Below are 25,902 nucleotides of genomic sequence, written 5' to 3'. Positions count from 1 at the left end.
CACTGGCCCACAAAACCTGCTTGTTAAGAAGATGTTCACGAGCTGAACAATAGAGGAGATCATTAGAAAAGCAGCCTATCATCATGCACTCCAGTCTGGTAGTGCAGTCTTGAAAAGCATTCTTCGTGCTGCAGTGCAAAGTAAAACACTGGCCTACAACAAAGTCGTTTTAAATTATGGAGAAGCTTGGCTGGAAAAAAATACAAAGGAGCAATCAGGCAATTTCTTTTCTTACAGTGTTTTACACTGTGAACCAAGTTATGCCTTTTCGTGAATAACGGACAGGCTTAGTGAAGCTCCAGGAACACTGCAGTTATCTCTATGGTCCAACTGGTGTGCTGCAGTCAGCTCCCAGGGACAGGCGGCCTTGGAGCTGAGGGGCTGTAGGTGGCTTTACAGAGTGGCGGGTAAAACTACAAATGATGGACTTTTTGGCTCGTCACCAGGGCTTGTCAAGGTAATGACTATTAGGAATGTGCCTCTTCCACTCTACTACCAGAAAGCTGCACTGTGTTGTTTTTGAAGTATTATATTATTTTTCTTTAGGCTCGTGCCTGAAGGAAGGGTGAAGAGAAAAAAAAACTGAGAATCACTGCGCACAAGTCTTATAATGGCCCTTATTTATCTGGCATCATGTAAGCTAAATGTTGGTGAAATTCACATGTAAACAAACACACTAAAATACAACTAGCAATATGAAGGTCAGCAAACTAAATGAGGTCATGTCCATATATCCTACAAAAACTTGATAACCTGGCCAAAAATTCAATATGAGTGCAATTGATTCAGCTATCCCAATTCGTGGGATGTTAATGCGTAAGACATTTGGCAATTATTATTATTATTTGTACTAGATGTTAGCAAATGTTTTTAGTAGTGAGATTTTACAACGCCATGTCAGAGAAAAGATTTTTAAAACCTCCTTCCCTTGTCTTGGCATTTTTTAGACCTTTGAATGACTGATTTAGGACTTCTTAAGGATCTATAGGAGCCCTGGGATGTGTTGTACCCCATCATGCAAACTACAGTTAGCAAAGCTAAGCACCAAACTCTGCCACAAACAAATCACATTCTGCAAATCTGGAGACATAACATTAATAAGGGCACAGTGGAGCACTCTGCTTCCCCCCGTGACCCCACAACACACACCAACTTCTGTTTAAATGCACACACATTTAATGCTAATTCTAAAACGGACACAGTAATTGTGTAATCTTCCATCTTCAGATGCACAAACACAGAAGTACAAACTATCATGTGAGAGCCTGATGACCGAGATGGTTCCATCTGTCACAGTAAATAGTCCTCATCTGTCTGTGTTGACCCCCGTCCCTCCTCTGGAGAACCTGCACAGCAACAGAGGAAAAAGAGGCGGGATGCTGCGGATGGACGGATGGATGGATGGATGGATGAAGGCCCCACAGGGACACTAGTCACTCTCCTTATAAGGGCATGTTAGTGTGTGGTGACTCCCCTGTGGTGGACACATGAGCGGACTTCACCTCAACATTATGCTTGGTCTACAGACACACACAACTCACTTCATGTGTCCCTTCTGGACCACTCAGATACACACACACACTTGCCAAAACACCATGTGGACAGCACAGACTGAGTGCTGATGAGAGAGGACACTTCACCATCACGCCACTTCACTCATTATACGTCCAACTTCTCTCTTTCTCTGTACATCAACTTCTTTATTCTTGTACTCTTTCCCTTATTCACTTTAATTTCTCTGCTTCCTCTTTCAGTGACACATCGCTAGATTTTCTTAGCCTTTTCATCTGCCAGCAAGACAAACAGGTGTCACCAGACACTCAACTCATTTACACAATGACACTGAATTTCATTAATTATCCAGGAAGTCCATTTACAAAATCAGCCAGCAGACTTTGTTCCAGATTAAAGAAATAGCCATTAGCCAGCCAGACACACAGACGCTAATCCATCCAGCCCTTCATTTAGTCAGTTAGTTATCCCAATGAGCCAGCCTTTCAGTAAAGTAACCTCACATTTAGCCAGGCTGCAAGCAGCTGAGTCAGTTTGGTCGACAGTCAGTAAATCTGTCAATCATCCCGGCAGGTGGTGGAGCCAGACAGAGACGAGGGAGATTCGTTCAGACTCTTAAAAAATAAACATGTTTTTCAGGAAACATCAATCGAGAGCCAGAGTGGAATTTTCCAGCGACCCCACAGGAATAACACACATAATAATAAAGCCCCATTATGCCTCAGTCTTGCCAGTCTCGGCTATTAAACATGATAGTAATAATGATAGAAGTAGGGTTTATTTTTCCCTAGTAATCCATTAAGAGTTAATTTTACTATTTTTGGAAAAAAAATGTCTTCATTGCTTATCAACCCTACCTTAACAAAAAGTTATCTATTACCTAACATTTAGGAAAGAAACAGGTGTGCCTCTGACAGTTCATCACTTTTTTTTTATTATCAGTGAATATTATGTTTGTATCAAGCTCTTTATTTGCTCAGACAAGAGAGAAGCTTTCATCACCTCACATAACACGTCAATTCTCACGTTCTCACAGCCTCAACTGTTCTTTGCCCTCAAGAAAAATGTTGACAGTCAAAAGACATCTGTGTTTCTGTTACATTGATCCTTTTGACTTTCAGCTTGTAATTGAGAATGAATTTAAAAGGATACTTTGTGGATTTTCAACCAGCTTTGTATCATGCTCTAGGGCTGTTGCTCAAGCTACAGATGGTATTCCATATTTGTGTATGCTCTCCACCATGGACATAAAGAGTATACAAGCCAGGGTTTCCCAAATATTCATTTTTTCGAGGCACCTTGCCACGATGAAAACATATGCCCCTATGTATTGATTTCATATTTTTGGAGCTGGACCGTTCATAAGGAACACTGTTGGATTATATACAGCTTTAGCTTATACACTTCACTCTTGGAGCGCAGAGTGTACTCTAGGCACAGACGGAGCAGTAGACCAGCAGGCGGGGTAAAAATGAAACTTAACCATAAACTATTTGGCAGCCAGGCTCTGAAGGACTTAGTTTTGGTATCTTTACTTTATCTTTAAGTATTGACAACCTGATCTCGACCTCACTCAAAACCATATTTAGTTTCTTGCAGCAGCGAGCGGTAACATTGAGCAGCATGTTGTTTGTGGAGGCAGCTTCAGAACACGCTTTCCCCAGAAAAATTTTGCCTGTCTGGTTAACAACTTCAAATTATAACCTGTCAGTCACAAGGCTGCTCCCTAAACTCTCTGCAGCCAATGCCCAGCACCAAAAAAAGGAATGAAAGCAAAAGAAAAATTAAAATTACGATTCTGTCTGATTCTTTAACTTGTAAAATTAGCTGTCAGTGAATTAAAGACGTGATGACCTGACTTAACCTGATGCATTGTCCTGTGTCAGCATTCACACAGTTACACAGATATGAATCGTCTGTACAATGCACAACCACACTATCCGCTTCAAGGCCGTATCTAAAAGCTGTCCGTCTCCATGGTGACAGCAAAGACGTCCGTTAAAACAGGGGAAGCACATAAATATGACAGAGTGGAAGCCTGGAGAGGACACACGTTGTTCTTCAATGGTTTACTGTTTAGAAAAAAGGAAGGTGTGTGATGAAAGGGGCTGTTACTTCTACTTGAACGCCTGACAAGGAGCACGCACGTAGAGGGGGAGAGTGACAGACTATAGGCGAGTCATGAAGACTGAGAAGAAAGCGCCAGAAATAATCCTGAGGGAAATCGAAGGAAAAAAAATCCACAAGAAAATGAGTTGTGAATCCAAACACAATCTACAAACGTAAAGAAAGAGAGCATCATTGTTGTGACAGTGCCTCCATGTTGCTTAAGGGAAGGAACTGAGACTAAAAAAAACTAGAACGCCTAAAAGTAGAGCACTGAAAAACACTTTCATGCATGAGCAATGTTTTCAGATGTGAGGCACAAGTGAAAAGAAAACATCTTCCACTCACGTGAATGCAAAGTTAATGGTTGTAGATCTATTTAAAGGTGGAATTTGTGCCCAAAACCTATATTTAGGATGATGACGAAAAGTGTCACAATAGCTGCTGATTGATCTAAACTTTTCAAACCTGGTAAAGACACATTGTGGGCTAGAATCTAATAGTACAACTTTTTAGATCACTAATTAAGACACTAAATCACTAACAGTTATGTCAGTGGAATCTGATTTGGCTGTTCAATACGAATATTCAGCGATTTGATTTGTTTTCCATAGAAAGTTTTTAAGTTAGCAAACAAGCTAACATTGCTAGTGACGGGTTGGAAATTTGCAACCACATTTTTTGTCGACATTAGATAAAAAACACAGGCCAGAGAGTGTAACGTATTAAGTTGCTCTGGGCTGTAAATTCACCACTTCTAAGCAAAAGGTCTCTCCTCTCTCCACCTCTGTGCTGCTGCCTGCAGCTCTCTGTTCCCCGGAGTAGTGTGAAAGCCAAAAGCACTCACTCTGCAGCAAAATCTGGGGACCAAAACATGCATAGCATGCTAAGGCAAAAAACAAACAACATCAAGCCATCTCAACTGGCTGAGGTTCTCCAATTGATTATTAAAATCTCCAACTTTAGCAATCACAAAGAACCAAAAACAGCATTTATAAAGAATCAAACGGACAAGGGGTAAGAGGAGAAAAATGAATTTTTCAGCTATATGGCTAATTTTGAAAATGTCTTTAAGATTCACACTTGAGTAAGCCCAGAGAACACTTTCACCAGGAAAAATTCAAAATTTCAGTTAGGGTCACTAATAGGTTAATGTGTGTGACATGGAAAGAACACACTACTATACTGTGACGGCCCAGTCCAGTCCATCTCCAATGTCTCTCGACAAAGTTTACAGAGAAGTTAAGGTTAAATGGACCATAATAGTGAACCTTCACACGTCCCACTTATCTGGTTCTCATATCAGTCGTTCTCACTGTTTGCCAAACGTTAACCTCAAACCACTGAGTACTCAATAAATCAGTAGGAACACATTATAATCTAATGCAAATTTGTCCAACACAGTTTGAAGTGGAGTTTTTTTTATCAATAAAGCCAAAGCAGCATAGCCACACACACCACACAGCATAATGTGTATCCTGTAGGCCACTCATGAATAAACTGACTGCTAGGCACATTTAACTTGAAATGCCTCACCTATGCACGTGTCTTTGTAGCCGTGATTTACAGTAGGCACGTGTGAATGAGTCATGAACAAAATGCAATGTCACAACCGGAAAAGACTCAAAGATCATGCCAAGCTGCTGGTACAGGAAATTGCATTGTCAAACAGTGATTACTATTAGGCCATACTGACACTGAGTCTTGTGGGTTTTTGCTTGCAGTGATGGAAGAGTGAGGAGATACAAAGAGACCATACAGTCACAGAGCATTTGTCAAGGTCGACAGCAGAAGTGACTTTGTCCACACAGCTCTACTCAGAAAACTAGCTCTAAGGAAAGACAGGAGTCACGGCCGTCATACCAGACTGGAAACACAATGTTTCCTTAAAAAATCAACCAAACAAAACCACAATGGTTCTTGACTTTTACAGTGAGATGCACACTGCTGAACTGCAGAGTTTCATTTGCAGTCGGTCAAAACATTTTCTTGTCCTGAGGGGAGGAAGAGGCCGTGACCCACTTTGGATCATTGTTTTCTTAATGCTACATTTAAGTTTCCGCAGTCAAAATGAGCCTTAATACAAATTTAGCCAGGGCTACAAATGACTGTATGATGAGCATCTTTCAGTGCAAAGGGTTACTGTAGTTAAAGTGAAGTCTTCCAGCTTTCTCCTTCCTCACTGTTCCTACTGTATTGGAAAACATACAGACGTTTATTTAAAAAATACTGCTATTCACATTCTAAACAACACATTCCTGAATATCATTCGGTTTCAATAATTATCCAGTGTGTGGGATTGGTTTGTATAATACAGAAAACATGCATACTGTTTTATAAAAACATATTACTAATTTGTGCACATAATTTATTAATTCCACAGAATCAATTATAAAAATACTGTCAGTGGGTCCATCCAAACAAAATGCAATTCCTTTTTAGTACTCTATTGTGTTCGAGAGCTTGTAAATCAGTTTAGTCAACTGTAATAAGCCAAATTAAAAAGCATACAACATGGATGTGTAGTTTTTAACAGCAGTTTTGTTGTAATTTTGTGAAACTGTTTATCTGTTTGGTTTATGTAAAATGACACTTTATAAGCATACTGAGTCTAATCAGGCGTCACTGCTCCATTACATACTCCATAAAACTGACGACAGTAAGCCTTGGCACAAACCCTGGATAGCGTGACAGCTGTTGATGTTCACAGACATACAGGATTGAACCTGTAAATCAATTATTTACATGGATGAGCATCAACTCCACCACTGGAAAATGCATATTCCCAACATTGCTGTGGGTCACGCGAGGGGAGTTGGTGTGCAAATTTGTCAGAGAGTAAAGAGTAAGCAGGAGTCCCAGGTGAGACCACCTTTGGCTCTCACTGTCAGTGTGGTGTGGTTACTGCACATGTCTTTGATGGCAAAAGCCTGTCCCCTACTGCAGAGCAAAAAGCAAAGGATGGGGTCAGAGTGACTGAGGGGAGGGGGCGCGGGAAGGGCGAGACACATCTGGCTCAGGATCTGGCTTCTGCAGACACCCTCTAAGGGTTCAAACAAGGGTTAACCCTTAGTGGGGGTTCAATGGGCTGGAAGACTGCAACCCTCCCTTGAGTAAATTAATGTGTACGTGTGTGTGTGTGTGTGTGTGTGTGTGTGTGTGTGTGTGTGTGTGTGTGTGTGTGTGTGTGTGAGTGAGAGAGAGAGATGACTCTGGAGCATCTTTCTTCCATTCCGCATAGCAACAGCTGATGAATGGATGATGGATTCATAACAGCCCAGTGAGCTCTGGGTTTGGGGATTTTAGGGGGGTTAAGGAGAAACAGAGACGTCACCGACCATTAAAATTCATTCATGTGACAGTTATGAAGTACCTACACTGACTTTATATTAAGAATGTCCCAACTGGATTGGAAGAATCAGTATGGGGTCCGATCAATGCCTCTTTTAATTGATTGGTATCAGTAATTTTGTGAGCATGCGCCTCGCCTAATCCTTTGTTTATGTTCACCATCATCCAGGTGTGGTAAATGGAGAGCATGATTTGCGGCAGACATTAAGGTTTTATTGTACTGCTGCTAATGCAATAAGTAGAAACTGATTTTTTTCATGTTCAACTTCAAGCTGCTACACCACTTTTAGTGGAATTTAAATTTTTGTTGAATTTTAGTGAATGCTTAGTGAATGTTTTGACTGGGAATGTTAAAGTTAAGCCATAACACAACTTTAAGGTGCAATTGTGATTGTATTACTCATTTATGCTGTTCTGTACTTGTATTACAATGCTACACTAAGTGGATTTGCGAGCAATTTCTGAAGTAGCATTTTAGTTTGTTTACTTTGTTATTTTGTTGAAAAAACGAATGATACATGAAGTGAAATTGTGATAAGAGCTATATCAAATATTTTGAGTTTGTTTACTTTATTATTTTTGTAAAAATAAAATAAGAAACCCTGTGTTATCCAGGTAAATACATGTATCGGAGCGGGACTCAGTATTGGCAGATACACATCATCATCAAATGACTCAGATCAGGATTGGGGGCAAAAAACTTGTTCAGGACGTTCCTACTTTGTATTCATTTTAGAATATCAAATGCGTCAGTTCGCAGCACCCAAGCTTTCAACATCACCTTGAAATTGAGGCACGCAACCCTAAAAAGGAACATCAATAAATAAAAAACAGGAAAATGTTGGAATTTGCACTACACTGACTTACTGCGAGTAAAACCTTTCATTCATCAACTGATACTCTGTTGAACAGGAAATGCATTAGTCTACCCATCCTCTGTACACACGCACACGCACACGCACACACACACACACACACACACACACACACACACACACACACACACACACACACACACACACACACACACACACACACACACACACACACACACACACACACACACACACACACACACACAAAGAAAAATCCAGGCAGGCTGAGCAGGTGCTATTAAAAGTGAAGGGACTGTGTGAAGTTCTTTCTTTTGTCTCATGCAGGTAGAGCTGCACGGCTTCACATATGCAACTGCATCACATTTGGACTTCATTATTAATATGCTTGTAAACATGCCTGTAAACAGTAGAGTTCCTTTTCACCAAATATTTCTACGATGTCTGCTCCAGCTGAGTCAAAATGCTGGAATATAATGATGAAAGTTAAGGTTTATGTCTCCTGAGCTCAAAATAATGCTGATCAATAATTCCAAACTCAATATCCAGCAACATAATCCCCACTATTCATTTACTGTACAGTCAAAACGTATGCTGAGAAACATCCAGTTATTGCAGGAAACAGGAAATGATCCCTGCAAGAAACTCCAAGCCTGCTGAACCTGACCTGCAGTTTAAGGAATCTGGTTCCAGTTTGCTTCCTCTAACTCAGGTGACTATCAATGAATCTGCAGACTACAGCACTGTCAAAGACGCCTTGTTAAAGTTCAAATGTAATAAGGCGAACCAATTGCCTCTCCTGTATCTAGGTGCACATTTTTCAAACAGCCATGCTGATAAAAGACTGAACCTGGAATACAATGAAACAAAAAGGACAGTCTATTTAGCTTTGATCCTGAATAGCTCATTCCCAGGCTGAGTCAGAGCCCTCTGTGTTGCTCATGTTGAGGAACAATGAACTGTCAATAAAAAATAAATACATCTTAAAAAGGCGTGTGGTGCTGGTCAAACACAGTCGATCCCAGACGGAGGAAAACGACCACCTGCCAAATGTTTCTACATTCTGGCTGTGCCTGAGATTTCATTTATCTACCAGCCATTTGGCAAGGAATCAGATGTGGAGATCATGTAATGACAACATAGCTCTGTGGTGAAAAATGAATAATAAAATGAAGCAGGTGCAGTATCATTTTTTCAAAATAAAACATTTTCAACCAACTTTGTATCATAATAATGCTGGTAATAACTTCATAACTTGGTAAACATTGCCAACATCCAAAATGCAAAATCTGCCAGATTTTTGCTGCTCTTGTTTCTCCAACTACATATTTTACCTCTGTATTTTGTATACCTGCCCCATGGGCAAAAAGAGTATAGATGCATATTAGGAGAGAGAGTTGCACCTCTTTTTCTCTCTCAAATTCAGATCAATCCGTAAAACCATAATGTTTTCCGTATCAAAACAGATGATTTCACATTACATCACCCATCAGCAGGAGTGTTTATCAGTGTGGTGCGGCACACTGCATTATGGTAGTTGTAGGCCTTCTACATCATGAGCAAAAGCGAATTCCAGAGTCCTTTATCTCTGTTTTCTCTGGTCATGTAGCAACAATGTCAATGTATTTGTGTCTTTCTACTGCATAGGCAGCTTAGCTTTGTGAAAAGACTATCTTATTAGCAATAAAATACTTCCTGGTAGCCACCATTTTGGAACAACAAAATCCAAATCTTAGAAAAAGTAGAAAGGTTCATTGAAGCTACACTTTGAAAGCAACTAACAATCATCACAACTGACTGTGCTAGGCTGAGACGTCGGTCAATTAAGCAAACATGCCTCAAAACTTTCTGTGTATTAATTCACATACAATTATTTAATTATGCATTATACATATAATAATTTTCTTCCTAGTCCCCCTCTCCTCAATAATACAGGTGTAATGGTGCACATATTAATCATGAACTGTTTGGTATGCGGTGTCCTGTGTGCCTTATTAAACCAAGTAATTACAAATGACTAGCCTAATACAATCTAATTAAAAGGGTACATCACAGCACGTGCATAACATAAATACAGGAGTAGCTGGTCGGTCCTCCCATGGACCTTTCGCAGTGTGTCAGTTGCTGACTATTGTCTAAAACATGTCACTCAGATTACCCCTGCAAGGCATGCATATTCGAAGTGAAAATTCAGGCCGAGTCAAAGCAAAAATGAAAGGTTTTTTCTCTGGAGGTTCACATTAGTTAAGAGAGCATAGTGTGCTTGTGTGCAGTGTCTGAGTGCCTCCTGCCTTTACTTCTACAGCAAGAACTATGGCCCACTGACTTTAAGTGTTTTTTTTTTTTAAATATATATATTCTTTCATTTTCCTAGCTGTGCCAAAAAACAAATCAAACTGTGACCCCCCAAAATGTGGTACATATTAAACCATGACCATAACATACCGATATGCGATTTAGCTCTATATTTTTTCTTTTCACGTTGCTGCTTGACTGGAAGTGCAATACAAATAATGAGGTCTGGACAATACCAAGTTTTAACACTCAACAGTTCTTTGGACAGTGTGTACTCATCCAAATCTTTCAGTCTGTGTGCTTTTAGCATGTCATGAAACGTTAGGTTACAGTTAAACAAGTGAAACTGTTCTCGGTCTAAAATGTCTGTGTACTAACCCAGTAGATCTTATGTCTGTTAAGTCAACCCATTTCCTCTGAGAGGGCCTTTGTATAAACCAAAGGAAACCAAAATCAACACCAATGACCCAAAATAACTTCTGTTTGGGAATCTCTAGGAAAATGACTGGCAAGCACAAACCAATTGTTTAACTGGTGTGTCTCTCACTACCAGTGTGATCCAACGTGCCTCTACAGCACCGTAACAGCAGATTAGTGTACAGACTGATTCTTTTTGGTCTCACTGGTGAGCATTTACACCCTAAAATACCCTAACAGAGTTGGCATAGAATCTCTACAGAAATGAGCCCTTGACCTTCGGTCTGGTTTAACCTGAGCACACTTACTTCCTCCTTGCCGACTGAATGTTGTTCTACTGTAAAACGTTTTGTATCCTAAAACAATCAAAACAGTAGCACCACGTGACCATTATGTCAAACTATTGTGAACTAGAGGAGGGCAGTCAGTGGCAAAACTGTGATACAAATCGCTAAAATTAATGCTTGCAGAATAAGTAGAGCTTACATGTGATGCTACCGTGAGGTTGAGGTCATCACTGCTGTGTTTAACTTATATAATAAGTTAATTGAAAAATGTGCTATTTTGGCTCTATAGATTGCCCCTGGGATAACGTTTTTCTGAAGGCAAACCTGGAAGCTAACGCTGCCCTGGTTCCCTCGTCAAAAAGCAGATGGAATTTTTCCATTAGATTTTGGATCATTGCAGAAGATAAGCTCTTAAGTAAACAAACCTTTATGATACTGACATTTTTTTATTTCAGCAAGCAAATGTTAAGAAATGAGCACCACTTTCAGGATTTGTGAAGCCTTATTTAGCCACTTTTTAGGAACCATCTTCTTTAAGACACATAAAAGCGTCAAAAGTTCACGATTGGGGTAGTTACTAAAGTGTTTTATTAAGTAGAACAAAACGTGAAAGTTTCTTCAGCTTGTGTTAACCAAAGGCCTTATTTCAGTTTTCTAACCAAAAACCCATTTAAAAAAAACTATTGACTTTGAGGTGAGCAAACCGAGGCACTGATATTCTAATTCACTTCCGGGTTTTAGGACTCATTATTGGGGTTCTCTTTTGCAGCCACTCTGTAAGCAGTTACCACTCTGTAGCCTCGCTCAATTTCCCACCCACAACACTGTCTGATTGGTTACAAATCGCCAGTAATAGCCTATCAACGCAGTGTTGCTTTTTCCCTATGGTAAGAAAAAATCCATACCATCAAAGCCATAAACTCTGGACCAACACAGCCAGGATTATGAGCTACACCATCTCAAAATAAGGATGTATACACCTATGAAACTACAGGCTCTTTGGAGAAAAAAAAAAGTGGTCACCAAGACGCATATTAACCTTTTAACTACAGGCCCTCAGAAGTAAACATTGAAACACGCCAGCCACTTAAAAACAAACCAAGATCATCCTTGGCTTTCTGCATCCGTTTTAAAATCCTTGTGCTGTTTTGACTGGCCCGGCAAGCAGGCCTTCAAATTGGGTTAGGGGAGCTGCGTCTCCCTCAGGCTCCCTTCGCTGGAGCAAATGTGACAGCAGGGCGTGTTGGGGGGTTGAGCTCAGCTCCAGGGGAGGTTGGCTGAGTTTTGCCCAAATATGGACACAGGCTCGGAGGGGGGGGCTGCTAGAAGGCAGGGGAGAGGGTGGGCTGGGTGGAGAAGGGGAAACCTGCCCAGCACCACCACAATGGCAGCCCTGCTTCTCTCTTCTGTGTCACTGACACTCTTTCTCTTCCCTCTTACAGTTACTACTTTACATACCAGCACAGGACTCAACTGTTTTGGTCCACTAACTGTGCTCTAAACGCTCCACGCACACTAAAGACCTCTTTAGCAGTTAGGACTTGCACGTCAAGCACAGTTCATTTTTAAGTACTCATGTTGCTCTCTGAAATGCTCTCACTCAGAAACCATTACATAGTGTATCAAACAGCCACTCGCTCACACACACTTGAGTCAGTGACACTGAAGCACAGCACTGAGTCTCGTCCTCAGCAGCAGCACTCAGCTCTGTTCAGCTGCTGGCTCTGTGTGCCCTCTGGTTCAGTCAGCTGGGCCTGCTGCCCAATTTTACACTTGCTCATTACAAACTCACCACTATCCCTCCTCCACATCTGGCCTCTTGTGTAGAGAGAGGGATGCTGATAATGGCAACAGAGACAAAAACTCACAGTGGCCATTTTTTACGTTCACAGAGCTGAGGAGAGGGAGGGGTCAGTGGACATAGTAAACAAGTCAGAGAGGCTTCTGTCAGTGCTGAGAAAGACAAAGTGGGACAGAGAGAGACAGACTGCCAAGGCACATAGAAGTGCATGGAGAGAACAATACAAGACGGAAAAGAAATCATGGCAAAAAGCAAGTAGGAAAGTTAAGGAGGGCGTTTGGTATTTGGAGAGGAGGCGGAGGCAGAGTGGCTGTCTGGCTACGAACAGCCATTGCTGCGTAGAGTGGGACTCCAGGCGTAGAAATTCCTCCTACATCTCTGCTCAATGCCACTTCTGTTCTGCCAAGCCCTGCATGTCAACAGCACTGCAGATACAAAGGGAACCATGTCTGTGTGTGACTGAGTCTTGTGTGAAACTAGTGTTACAGAGTGTGTATGTGAGAGCATCAAGCAATCTCCACCACTACAGGCTCCTTCTCTGCTGGGTGGAGGCACCAAAGCTAACAGGAGCTACTCTGAGTGTGGCAACAAATAAGCCTGACTCATATCCTCAGACCCATGTGCTGTCACAGATGCTACCTTAAAATGATAAAATTCAGACTTATTTGCAGATACTTTAACAAGGTTCCCATACATATTTACCATTTCAATTTCAAAACCTTTCCATTACTTTGCCATAATATTTCATGCCATTTGCATAACTTTACTAAAGTAGTTTAAAAAAGGGTCAACCTATGTTGTGATGACGCCGTTCTTTATTGCATGACTTGACTCCCTCTTTAGATATTTCCACCACCAACTAGCTGCATGTGACAACAGACCAGACCGGAGGTTCACTGTCAATGCTATCTGACGTGTGATTGATTTATAATTTTGATAAGTTTGTGTGCATTTAATCCTTGTTAAACAAAGGTTTTATGTCTGATAATTGTAATGTCATGCAGCACAGCACTTAATTTTTAATAATACGATTTTTAGTAATACAAGGAACGCATTTCGGACAGACGTTTATTGTTTTTTTGAAGAACATATTTAAACCCTTTGAAACCTGAGCAAACTGGCTTAATTTCTTTCAAAGACAAAAAAAAAGAAATGACCCAAAACTTAGAAATATGTAAAAGAAAAAAAGAAAATTACTTACTAAAACAAACAAACAATAACAAAAACAAAACAAAACAAAAACATTTAAACAAACACAAAAAACAAGAAAGAAAAAGAAAGAGACAGTATTAAAACAACAACAACAACAACAAACAAGGCATACTACACTTGCAAAAAGTGCATACAAATATAATAATTTAAATATGTCATAATAATAATAATAATAATAATAATAATAATAATAATAATAATAATAATAATAATAATAACAACAATAACAATTTTCCCCAGTTTTTTTTTCTTTTTCCACTGGACATTTTTCCCTAGCTTTTTAAAATAATAATTTCTAAATCTGCTATTTTCTTCCAATTAGTAGAAGTAATATACACTGAAAACTTTCCCATACATTCTGTTAATTCCAAACAATTTCCAGGCCTGGAAAACAGCTAATTTTGTAACTTCTTAGGAAATTTCATGAATATGGGAACCCTGCTTTAAGTCGGCTTTGATGTTATCAAATAGTACACTCATTTTTCCAAAGCCATTTGCAATACTCAAGGGGGGTGCATTTTTTGCACTGGAGCAAGAGGAACTAGAGCAATGTAATATATTTTTGGTTATCAGTATGGTGACTCCATGACTGGATAATGCCACAGAATTAGGTTTTTGCACTGTACTACCTATTACTTCTTAAATGTAGTCAATGTTATCTTTGACACCTCTAACCAGAACACGTAAACAATTTCAAGATAGAAAAAAGACCTGGCCTTGTCTGAAGTGAACAACACCCCCCCTACAAGCACCTCTAAAGCTCACAAATTAACACCTTAATTCTTATGTGTTAATCCACAAAAACTTCACCCAGCTAAGACACAGTCTAGCACAGAACTATAAAAGTAAGAATTATTCCCTTAAAGTCACAATGAAATGAAAGATTTTCCCAGTTTTAATCATGTGTCAATTAATAATTTATAACTTGTTTTAATGCTGAATATGTAAAAAAAAATCTGTATCATAGTATTTTAACATCAATACCTCTGTCTTTTCTCTTTCTGTATAACAAATAAAACCGTTTCAAATGTTTAACGACTCATCCTGCACTCAGGGACATTAACAAAAGTTCATCCAATCAAATGAGACTTTGGACAACTAGCTACACTACACACGTATACAGTTTGACCAGTGTTTGATGTCAGTGCTTCACCATTTGTGGGTTGCAGTAGCAAGCTAACAGAGTAATATGGAGCAAGTTAGGAAGAGTTGCGTGTTTGGATATGAGTGGGCAAAACTTTTGTTTTAATTTCCAAGACAATAAAGCTAATTCATTAATCTCCCTCTTGTTCTCCCCCTGATATAATGTCAAGGGAGCTGTGTCTCTAAAGCAGCTCTGTATCATGTCGAACTCAAGCCCGACAACTTTTTATCAGTCCAATCAAATGCAAAGAATTTGATTTAAATCCTTATTATAACGGTTACGTCACTCAAACATTGTGTTTCACTGGGATATACATCAAAGATCAAAAGCTAAAGATGCTCTAACTTCTGTTTCACCAGGACTTAACTAGCCTATTCAAACTAAGTGAAATGATTAATGAAATAATTTACCTGCATTACCTTCATCCACATGATAAATAGTTAAAAAAATCTTACAAAACCCCAAATAATCAAACCCCAAATACAGTAGTTTCAAATTACCAGTGCTGTCATATTTGATTTTGCTAATATTGTCCAGCCTTTAAGTGAACCAGTAACTATTAATTCCTCAACACTGAGCTAGAGGACACAAAATGCAGAGATTACTGCTCACAGCTCAGAGAAATGGTCTCAAGGTCAGTTCTGCAGAGCGCAGGGAGTGAGGCGCAGGGGTGTTCCTTAACAAAACAAACCTATTTATGGCTTTCTGTGAACGCTGGCTCTACTGTGAAGGATCAGTGCTCATCACTTCAGATTGGCCTAGCAGACGATACTTGACCTTTGGAGACCACGCTTTTGGTTTCTGTCATCAGACAAGTCTGTTGGCTTGACCGAAGCCAAGATCAAGTGCACTTTCCGAGTTAGCCATGCAGTATATCTAGGCCAAATGCTTTTCTCCTCTTTACACTGCTTTCGCTCAGTTACCGTTGCTCTGATTGTGTGTGCTTTACATCTTTCATCCCTGGCTTGTAAGTGAAAGTCTAGTTCAACACACACTCAGTTAAGAAAATGGGAGCTTGTAAAAAGCACGAGCAGAACACAGCATCACAGCGTAGGAACTCTGACAACTGTGAGTGATAAAAGTGCCATGTTAACCTTTGCCAAATTGAGACGTGGCTATTTTCAGGAACAACTCAGCATTTCTATTTTTACAAACACAGACTGACTGCACAATTAACCGATCAAACATAATTACATACAGTAATTTTGGTAGGACTGCAGCATGTATGCAACTTGAAGAAACTATTCACCCTCTGGACCTCAAAGTAATTATGTAATCAAAATTATGAAGACTTGGAGTACGTTCACATAACAAGCAAATGCAGCCTAAATCTGCCCCAGTCACTGGCCAATATCGCCTGACTGCCAGACACTTTGACGGTATAGCTCTCCTATGTGCTCTGACAGCCTGTTTGTGAGATATTGGAATTCAGCCCAGGACATCCTTTTGGAGGAACTGTTCCTCCATGAAACCCTCCACTGACTCCTCTCCGGGCCGCACCCACACCTCTCTCTCCACAGAACTAATAGCAACAGCTGCTAACAGAGCTACTGGACCGAAAGCCTGTTACCCCGAAAACAAACATCCAGGGGCATTTCTCAGAAAATACGCCAGAACTCTACCGAACTGAGTCTGAGGAGCAATTATTATGCAGAATACAGACATTAGATCTTCCAACCACGGCAATCATTCAGCAGATGAAGCGATCGCATCTTTTTCATTAATTTTTACCCTGAATGTGCGTTTCACAAATGTGGTGATTTTATTGTTGCTCCTTTGCGCATGTGTGTGACGATACTGGCTGCATGCCAGGCATTTCAGGGCAGAGATCCACTCACACTGATAACAGTTATGGCTCACCATAAGCATGAATGTAAAACAGTCGAATTAAGCATCAGAATTAAGCATTAAGCCCCCAAACATGAACGTAGCCTAATGATCAGCATTAATCATCATTATTCCCACATACAATCTACAGTGTATTTCACAGTGCACAGTCATGCAGAGTCGTGACAAAGTCGGTGCCCTGCCCTGACCTAACTGCTGTTGTTTTGTTCCCTCCACTGGTTTTCTGCACTGATACACTCTCCTCAATAAAGCGTGACGGCTGTCCTCTCAAACATCCTAATATTCCTGCTCTCTCAGACTGTGAGCTTGTCATGAACAATAAACAGCTGTAAATCTCTGGATCCCTGCACCTGCTGAGATCAGTGAGAGTGCTGCTGAATTGCAAAAGGCAGTTGGAAGCAGAGGCCAAGACCCTTCAGCCAGCTGTGGAAATGCAGAAAAACAGGTGGCGTGGCAGCACACAGCCAGCTCTCTAATCTCTGTCAAGGTTAAATACTATAGTTAAATACTGTTTTATACGTTCAGCTAATTGTGCACTCTGGGATGCATATTGGTGCATATTTGCATAACAAACCTTTTTACATATCAACTGAATATGCTTTCAAAATCGCAGGTCTGGCAGCAGCATGGTGCCAGCAAAAGAGCAGTGGTTTGCAGATATTTTCACTCTATAAACCAGAGAGTGGGATTAACAGAGCAGAAGTGAGATATTTGTTAAATGGAGATAAACTCCGTAAACAGAAACGTGATCAAAACTGCTGATGTATAGTGCCTGTGCTGTAGCAAAACACTCATACGACAAGTGAAAAAACAATGAAAGGATGAGACTAAATCCCTCCGAGTAACTTTTTATCTTGAAGTTTTACAACTTTCAACCTAGCTTTATGCTGTAACACTTTTTCCATAGTTTTCCAATTTTCCAGTGGCCTAGAAAGCACAATGCTTTGGGCACTTATGCATAAATGAAGTGCCAGAGAAAAGAAGCCGGTGGTTGAAAGTCTTTTGCACAAAATCGATAGGACAGATGGTGTGCATTTTAAATGACCCAGTCATATCACCACTCAGGTTTCAAACACAACAGGTTACTTATCTGACACGAGGCAGCACAAGACCATACAAGCCTAAATAAAGCCAAAATAAAAGACAGAAAAAAAGGTAGCCAAAAATTTTCATCACAGCAGAATTCAAAGCAAGACCTGTGAAATAAATAAATAATTGAACATTACTGTGCATGTGGGCTATGTGTCTTTGGAGTGAAACTCTCTTAGGTAACCAAAGAAATTCAGTTCCCTATCATAAAACAAGCTAAACGATTTCTCTGGAGAGTCTATGCTGTTTAATGAGCAAACAACATTACGACAAACCACAGAAAAACACAGTAACAGTAATACTGGAGCACATGAGGGATAATAAACTGAACAGGATTGACAATTATGAGCACAGCCTCTGCACAATAGTAGCCGGCGAGAGTGTACTGAGGCTGCGCAGCAAACAGACTTACAGAGAGCTGTTATCCCGCTGACAGGATGTGAGTAGAAAAAGTGAAACGTGAGCGGGAGGTGTGCGGGGTCATAAAGCAGCGACACGCACTTGTTCTCACAGACAGGCAGACAGACAGACAGACGGATAAAGAGACAGGCAGACAGGTAAGTTTGGGGTAAAACAGGAACTTGAGGCAGACACTGATTCGTGTGGTGTTTCACTGCAACACAGCCGGGGTCAACTTCACACAAATAACTAATTTCCTGAAAGTAATAAAAACAGGAGGGGGTCGAGGACGGCCAACAATGAAAGAAAATATCAGAGAACTTTTACTGGACGACATTATTCCTGGTGAACACTGAACGCTGGTGGCTTGAGTGTTAAAACACTTTAAGCTTTTAAGAGATAAGCTGGTCTAACCGCCGAGATTTAGTTCTCCTGCTTTGCCAAATGGTGTGAATGAAAAGGCTCCTTGTGTACAGAGTTATGGCTAAAATGATAGCCCTGAGTCTCAGGCACAGCAGACATTTTGACTTGTCTTGCGTTGAAAAAGCATGAGTGTTAACTAATAATGTTAATGCTGGCTCTGTTGTACTCAAATGTCACGTTAAGCCGTGAAAGTGCGGCAGTGAGCCAGCTCGCAGGACTCGGAATTATGGCACTTGAATCAGATTCGTCCCTTAAATATGAATATTCTGTGATTTTTTTTTTTCATATGAAGTTTTAAAGTTTGAACTTCAACAGGACGTTCAGTGTGACAGCGGTATTTATGTCAAATACTTCAGTAAACATGCTAATGGCTAACGACGGATTGGAAGCGTGCAACAACATTTTTTGCCACAACAGATATCAAACAAATGCCACAGACTGCATCATACTAAGTTGCTGTGAGCTATGTAATCACCATTTCTATGCAGAAGAGAGAATATAGTTATTTCAGTGCCTTACAGTACAGTGTCCCACTTCCTCTGTGCCACTATCTGCATGTCTGCAACTCACTACAACAACAAAAAGTCCCCAAAAGTACATTGTACAGACAAAAAGCCCAACTGCTCGACTCAAAGTAATCTCAATCAACTGAGGGGTTGATTCCAATATCTGACTCAAGGGTCAGCCCTATATTCAGCCATCTGGTTTTCTAACTGTTACATAGCGAAATTTCTTGAAAATGTTATTTATAGTGATTTCTCGTCTTAAAAAATTTTGATGCAATGAAACAAAATGACAATTATGCACAGCTGCATACAATACGAGTGTTAGTGGAATAATAATTTTCATTACCCTTACATTACTATAAAAATTGTCTTTTTCAGAATAAGGCCATAAAACTGACAATTTTGTGCACATAAACGTACTCAACCCCTTTGATGGGCATAGTTAACTTCATTACACCAGGATAGTTCACTCCGTATCTAATGCTGCTTTTCAACAAAGTACTGAGTACCTTTTTGCAGCATGTCATAACAAGTGCATCCATTCTTCTTCTTCATCAGTATACTCCAGGACAGGTCGAACCAACTTAAACTGAGCAGATGTCAGAAAACTGAACATGCCTGTTTGGATGTGCAGGGCTCTGACTACTTCATAAACCTTGTTTCCATACCGACGACTAGGCCCTCTGAGCTAATGCCCTGATTCAGCTGTTGCAATATCTAACTAAAACTGAAAGGAAAATGTAACATTTTTAAAAATGCCTTTTCTCTCTCTGTCTTCATGTTACTGTATACAGTCTTTGACTTTTTTTCTGTCTCTCTCTCTCTCACACACACACACACACACACACACACACACACACACACACACACACACACACACACACACACACACACACACACACAATCTGTTAGCTGAGCATCTGAGGCTCTAGAGCCAGTGAGAAGTCTGTTGTGTTTTCTGTTCCAGCCCAGATGGCAGCATTGGCTGAGTCAGCGGTGACTGGTGGTCCATAGTAAACTGGATGATTAGTCGCTGACAACAGGAGGAAAGCCGAGCAATCACAGCCTGGAGATGAGGACTTGAGGGAGTTCTTAGCCAGTTTGCTCAGTCTGAATGATATAATGGTTTAAATAAATGTAATGAGAGTGTTAACCTTCTCCTGAAAGGATGTGTACAATTTAGCCATGAACTTAAAAAAAATAACCACAATCAAGATCAATAAAGCTGCGGTCAGCACAAATCTGGAAATGAAAGAAACAAAAAAAAAACCAACTGAATTTGACAAGGCAGCGTCCCCTCTGTCCTATAAGGCCCTCCCACTAGACAACCATAAGCATATGCACACACTAAACATATTAATCTATTTAATCTTATTTTAGTGTAGAGTTGCATGACGCACATTCGCACTTCTCTCTCTCTCCCTGTATATCAGACCACAAATGAGATAAGAATTAGCCTGCTAGCCACTCACCAAAGGGACGTACATTGTGGATGTATTAAGAATGTAGATAGCCAAGGAGGCGGGGCCCCGTCCACTCCTATGAGAGCTGCTCATTGACGCATGAAGCAAAACGAAGGGGTATAAAATACCCAGATCTATGGGCCAATAAGGCGTGTGTGCTAGAGATGTACCGTACAGCATCCGAGCACAGCCAAGCGTGCTCAAGCAGGTAACTTCCGCCGGCGGAGAGACTGACTTGACTTGGTGTAATTCCACTTGCCACTAGGCCAAATTTGCATCAGAGTCTGGTGCACGTCCTTGGGGCTTGACGTGCAACTGCATGCCGACACCAGTTTTAAGGTTTTTTTTAATGTGCTCTCTGTGTAACAATGACGTTCTCACTCTTTAGTGAATGAACACAGGAGGAACTATAAACGTGACCAAAATCTGACACCCAAAAATAAACAATGTTTGATCAGATGCACCACAGACAGAGTTGTAGTGCCACAGGCTAATCTTAGCCACCATCACAAGTGAAATAATGATATAAGAAGGCTACACACTGCTTGTTCAGCTGAACCCTAAAATCAGATATTAGACTTGGCACAGTGTGCAGTGCTGGAAGGAAATCCTTTGGGTTTTCTCATTGAGTGTCACGAAGCAACTTGTGATTCATAGTTGGACTCGAACAAACAAAAACCGCTGCAGCAAGCATTTGGAGTTTGAGAACAGCTTAACTGCTAATATCACATTACCTTTATCCAGCCTGGTGAGAGTTTAAAGCAGCACATTTCAGGAGCTGGATGCCTCTCCGTGATATGACTGTAATGGCTGAAGTCATCATATTTCACACATCAGAAGGAAGCTTCAACGCCAGCTTGCTAACCACGCTTCAGGTGGATGCTTTGTTTCTTTGATCATAACAACATAGTGATCCCAGTATGCATCACTGTGTAATTTCACATATTTTGGTCTAGTTTTGATTATTCTAGAGGTTTCAGTGGTAGAAAAGAATACCTGGCTGCCTGATCATGTTAAAAAAAAGTAATGCTTAATATCCTAATGCTTGTCTATAGTTAGTATCTATGCATTTCTTTGTTTTTGTAATCTCTACAGAGGTTTTGGCAGTGCTAAATAAGTACAGAGGAAACAGCGCAATGCAACTCAAAGGCTTTCCCCAGTGCTTGCCTCAGGCAACCTGTAATGCAACGGCACATTAAAAACCACAATGTGAAAAAACGGTACTGTTTAGGAGGGTGTGAGATGCCATATCCTGTTTTTCTGTCACAGACGCAAACACTGAACCGTGAGAGAAGACTTCAAACTGCGATCTAACAGCTGCTGCTCTGCCAGAGCAAAGCAGAGTTTCAGTCACACACAAACACACTGCATTCAGACGCTGCCAAGACATATGTGTAAAATCTGACACATCTTTTGCTCTTGTCAGTGTTCTCTCATTTGCTGCAACACATCACTTCAGCACCGCATGTGAAACCTTTGCATGGTTCACTAAACTGATTAGTCAGTCGCATTAGCCGCACACTCGTAACAAAGGATGAGATTATCAGGTGAGTAGAGGTAATCATTGCCAAACCCAGTCTGCTTAGACATAAAGCCGATCACTGGGACGCCCCAAAGCAATGCATCTACTGCTCACCAAAGCAATATAGTTTAGTTTTAAACACCCATATAAATATTCTTATGTGATGGCGCTGAATAGGGGTCTTGCAACTTCAGCATGACCTAAACTACAGTCTGTCATCACTACCAACATTGTGGTGCATCTTATGCTGGCCAGACAGAAAGCAGAAGTCTGGTACCTCTATAGAGTCAAACAGAAACAAAGGCTTGGTTTGTACCACATCATGCGTGATTCTGCTCCTATCTCTCTGATTGTAGTAATGATTTGCCATCTTTCTTTAGGGTCCATATGAAGCCCTGCATGTCCTAACTCGTCCCCATGGTGTAAAAGTGAGTACTGAGCTGCACAGCTAGAGTAGGCTATGCAAAAAACATGCAAAGCATTTTAGCTTCCTCCATGACAGATCAGGTTCATCCACAACAGCCATTGTCCAGTATGTTTAAGTTACAGAATTCAACTGGCATTCCAGAAATGCTGCAATTACAGACTGGCATACCGACCCAAATGCACACATGTGCATGCATGCACCAACACACACACAATGTCGCTGAGGAGTGCAGCTGTTGCTGTATGTCCTCTAGAACAAAAGAGCGCCATTTAAGTGCACTGAGAGCAGCAATAAAGCACATTCCTATTAGAAGCTCCAAAATTTGGTATCTCTACCTGGCTTGAAATGTAAGGCTATAAACAAAAATGTCACCAGTTTTGAGTCCTTACTCTTTATACCGTGGGTAATGCTTGAATTTTCTCGGGGGGGGGGGGGCTAAGGGGGAAGGCACGTTGGATATCTTTTAAAGCACCAGGGAGGGAGTCATTTTTTACATTTGGCTTAGGAAAGGGACACTCAACTTTAAATGGTTGTACTTCGTATTTTATTACTCTCAAAATACCAAACCCCAAAATTAAGTTTTAAAGGCATGTTTTCATTGAAATCTCCAAAATCACACCATTTATCATCACCAGAAAGTGTGAAATATGAAATATTTACGGCAAAGGGAGGGTCATGCATTTCCCCCCAGTCACCCAGGAAGGCTCAAGAAAAAATATTTGTTACTCAAAAGGATGGTCATGATTCACAGAATAAAACCAAGTCACACCCCAGCCACCGTATCTGCTTTGATAAATAAAGTACAATCTCTTGGCTTGTACTTGGCTAATTTGCTTGTTCGCACAATTAAGACAGAAAACCAATGTGGACTCAGTTCTTGGAAAACCCTTAGTCATGACTACTTTCTCAATCAATACCAACCATGTAACTTGAGCCCCCCACCACATACTGAATATCACTGGGCACCAAAATCTACACCTCAACACTGCAATGACTCACAATACTGAACGGGTTGAACCATGGACACCAAAGTATTGCTGTTGTTTGATGTAATGAAGTATGTACTGAAGTAACATCCCAGGGGGCAAATAGAGTCACTCATTGGAAGCTTGTGTCAACAGAAGAGAAAGAAACAGCTGCTGCTGTCTGGCATTTACAACCTTAGTCTGAGACCAAAAAATATCTGTCAAAACTAGGCTATTAGGGCCTTTAACAGCTTGGAAAATGCACACATCAGAACAGTGGAGAGGAAACAGCTCCTATTTTGTTACTACCACCTTCCATTTTAACCCTTTAAAACCTGGTTTGATTTCTTTCAAAATCATGCAGGAAGAAAAGCAATGACCAACTTTGCAAGAAATATCTCACAAATTGCAAGAAATAAATAAAAGGTGACAAAGGAAGTTACATGAAAATTGGATTTTAAAGAAGGGGGAGGATTATTAGAAAGTTATCAAAAACTTGGGAAAAAAAGTCCAGAAAATATGCTTTATATATAATCGTTATATGTATTTATTTAAAATTATGTTACGGGAAAAAGTATACATATTTTGAGGAATTGTCTGCATTTGTGTGTGTGTGTGTGTGTGTGTGTGTTTTAATGCCTTTTCTTCTTATTTTCAGGTAATTTTCTTGTGATTTTTTTTTTTTTTACTAATTCTTTGCCTTTTTTGGGCCATGTGCAAAGTCGCTCATTGCCTTCTCCCCATGTTTTTGCAAGAAAGCAAACGTATTTGCTCCAGTTTAAGAACAGTACACTAATGTCAGTAAACGGTGGACTCCACACAGTAGTTTGAACGCAGTGATTGTGAATGCAAAGAGTTTTTAAACTGTTATAACTGTAGCAAACCGGGCCCCCAGCATCTCACTTTACTCACTCTTCTCTCACTCAAGAGTCTGAGGATCAAAACCCAGCTTTAGGTAAACTGACGGGAAAACTCAAATAAAATGCGACTCTGATTCGGCTGCTACTTCCAAGCTAAGTTTTCTGGCTAGCCAGTCCGCCTGTTAGCCGGCACTACAGTCAAGGAAAACCCAGCAAATGGTATTTCCTCAAAAATAGTCCGGGAGACAAAACAGGACACAAGCGGTGATAAATGAAAGTCTCGCCACTCTTATACAACGTTTCACGCCACCGCATAACTAATTTTGCGATTAAAAGCGGCTAACGTAAGCTAGCAAATTAGCGCTTCCTCCCCGGCATCTCTTCCCATGTGAACGCGTTTGACAGTCACTGATTTGACGGGGATACACAGTTTGGCACGACACCAAGTGAAGGAAACCCAACTTGGCGCCCGTTAAACATGAATAAAAGTTGGTTTAACACAAAAACTCACCCGTGTGTCCCTTGAGGTAGTACTTTTTAGCGTGTCGCGTTGGTCTCCGCAGTACTTTGGACGTCCTTGGCAGCTCTGTCTGTCCCCAGCAGCGACAGACAACAACACTCCCAGCACAGCTCACTCCCCTCCCTCCGCTCCGACACCAGAAAGACGCTAGCCCCGCCCACTCACAGCTCTGATTGGTCGGTATGAGGGACAGGGCGATATCAGCCAATTAAATCCGTTATAGTAATGCGGCAAATTATCTCCCATCTGCAGTGCGTGGCAAAGATTTTGTCTTTGACTTCAAACTTACAATAAAATGTATGATAAAAACACCCTTTTTTCAGTCTATTATTTTATATTGTAATATACCACTGGCTTGACTTACAGTCCATTCTTTCTTCAAGAATTGCATTTTTTTTTAAAATTTTATTTAAAAAAAATAAAACAAACATTAAGATTAAAAATCTCTTCTCAAGAGTGTCCTGACCAAGAGAGGCAGCAACAAAAGTTACAGACAGACAATATGCGCAACTCCAAAACAAGCAATAAAAAACATGCAAAAAGAACACAAATTTACCACATGGTAGGACTAAAAATTATGTTAATATTTGCTATAAGTGAACCATAAAAACAAGAAAAATTAAAACACCAGCTTAGACACACCCTGATATTGGCACATAGACGATGACACACAAAAGTGCTTTGAAATGACCCAGAGGGATCAACAAATGCAGCTTAAAGTTCCTCTGCAAAAGATTCCACATATATGATGCTCCGTGCATAAGGGCTCTTTGCCAAACTCTGTACGTACCCCGAATTATAGACAATAACAACACGTTCTGTGCATGGAGAGTATAGCTGTAGACCTTTTATATTGCTTTTTTTTTGTCACATATGCAAGTAAAATGAATATCTTTTGCTCTGGACAACACAAGTGTACTGA

At 40.5% G+C, this 25,902-nt stretch overlaps 1 protein-coding gene across 2 annotated transcripts in view; it reads right to left on the bottom strand.

The window, feature by feature from the left end:
* The window catches only part of fam49a (family with sequence similarity 49 member A), a 44,044-nt gene extending 18,917 nt beyond the window's left edge, over positions 1-25,127 (bottom strand). For both annotated transcript variants that reach the window (XM_042503112.2, XM_042503111.2), the window contains exon 1: positions 24,972-25,127. The gene's annotated coding sequence lies outside the window, so the exon portion shown is untranslated. The remainder of the gene's footprint in view (positions 1-24,971) is intronic.
* Positions 25,128-25,902: the final 775 nt, after the last annotated feature.

The sequence above is a fragment of the Plectropomus leopardus genome, chromosome 16 (genome assembly GCF_026936395.1).
Source record: "Plectropomus leopardus strain MGB_pleo_1.0 chromosome 16, ASM2693639v1, whole genome shotgun sequence".
NCBI classification, from domain to species: domain Eukaryota; kingdom Metazoa; phylum Chordata; class Actinopteri; order Perciformes; family Serranidae; genus Plectropomus; species Plectropomus leopardus.
The sequence above is the reverse complement of the archived record's forward strand: the minus strand, read 5'-3'. Positions and strand labels throughout refer to the sequence as shown.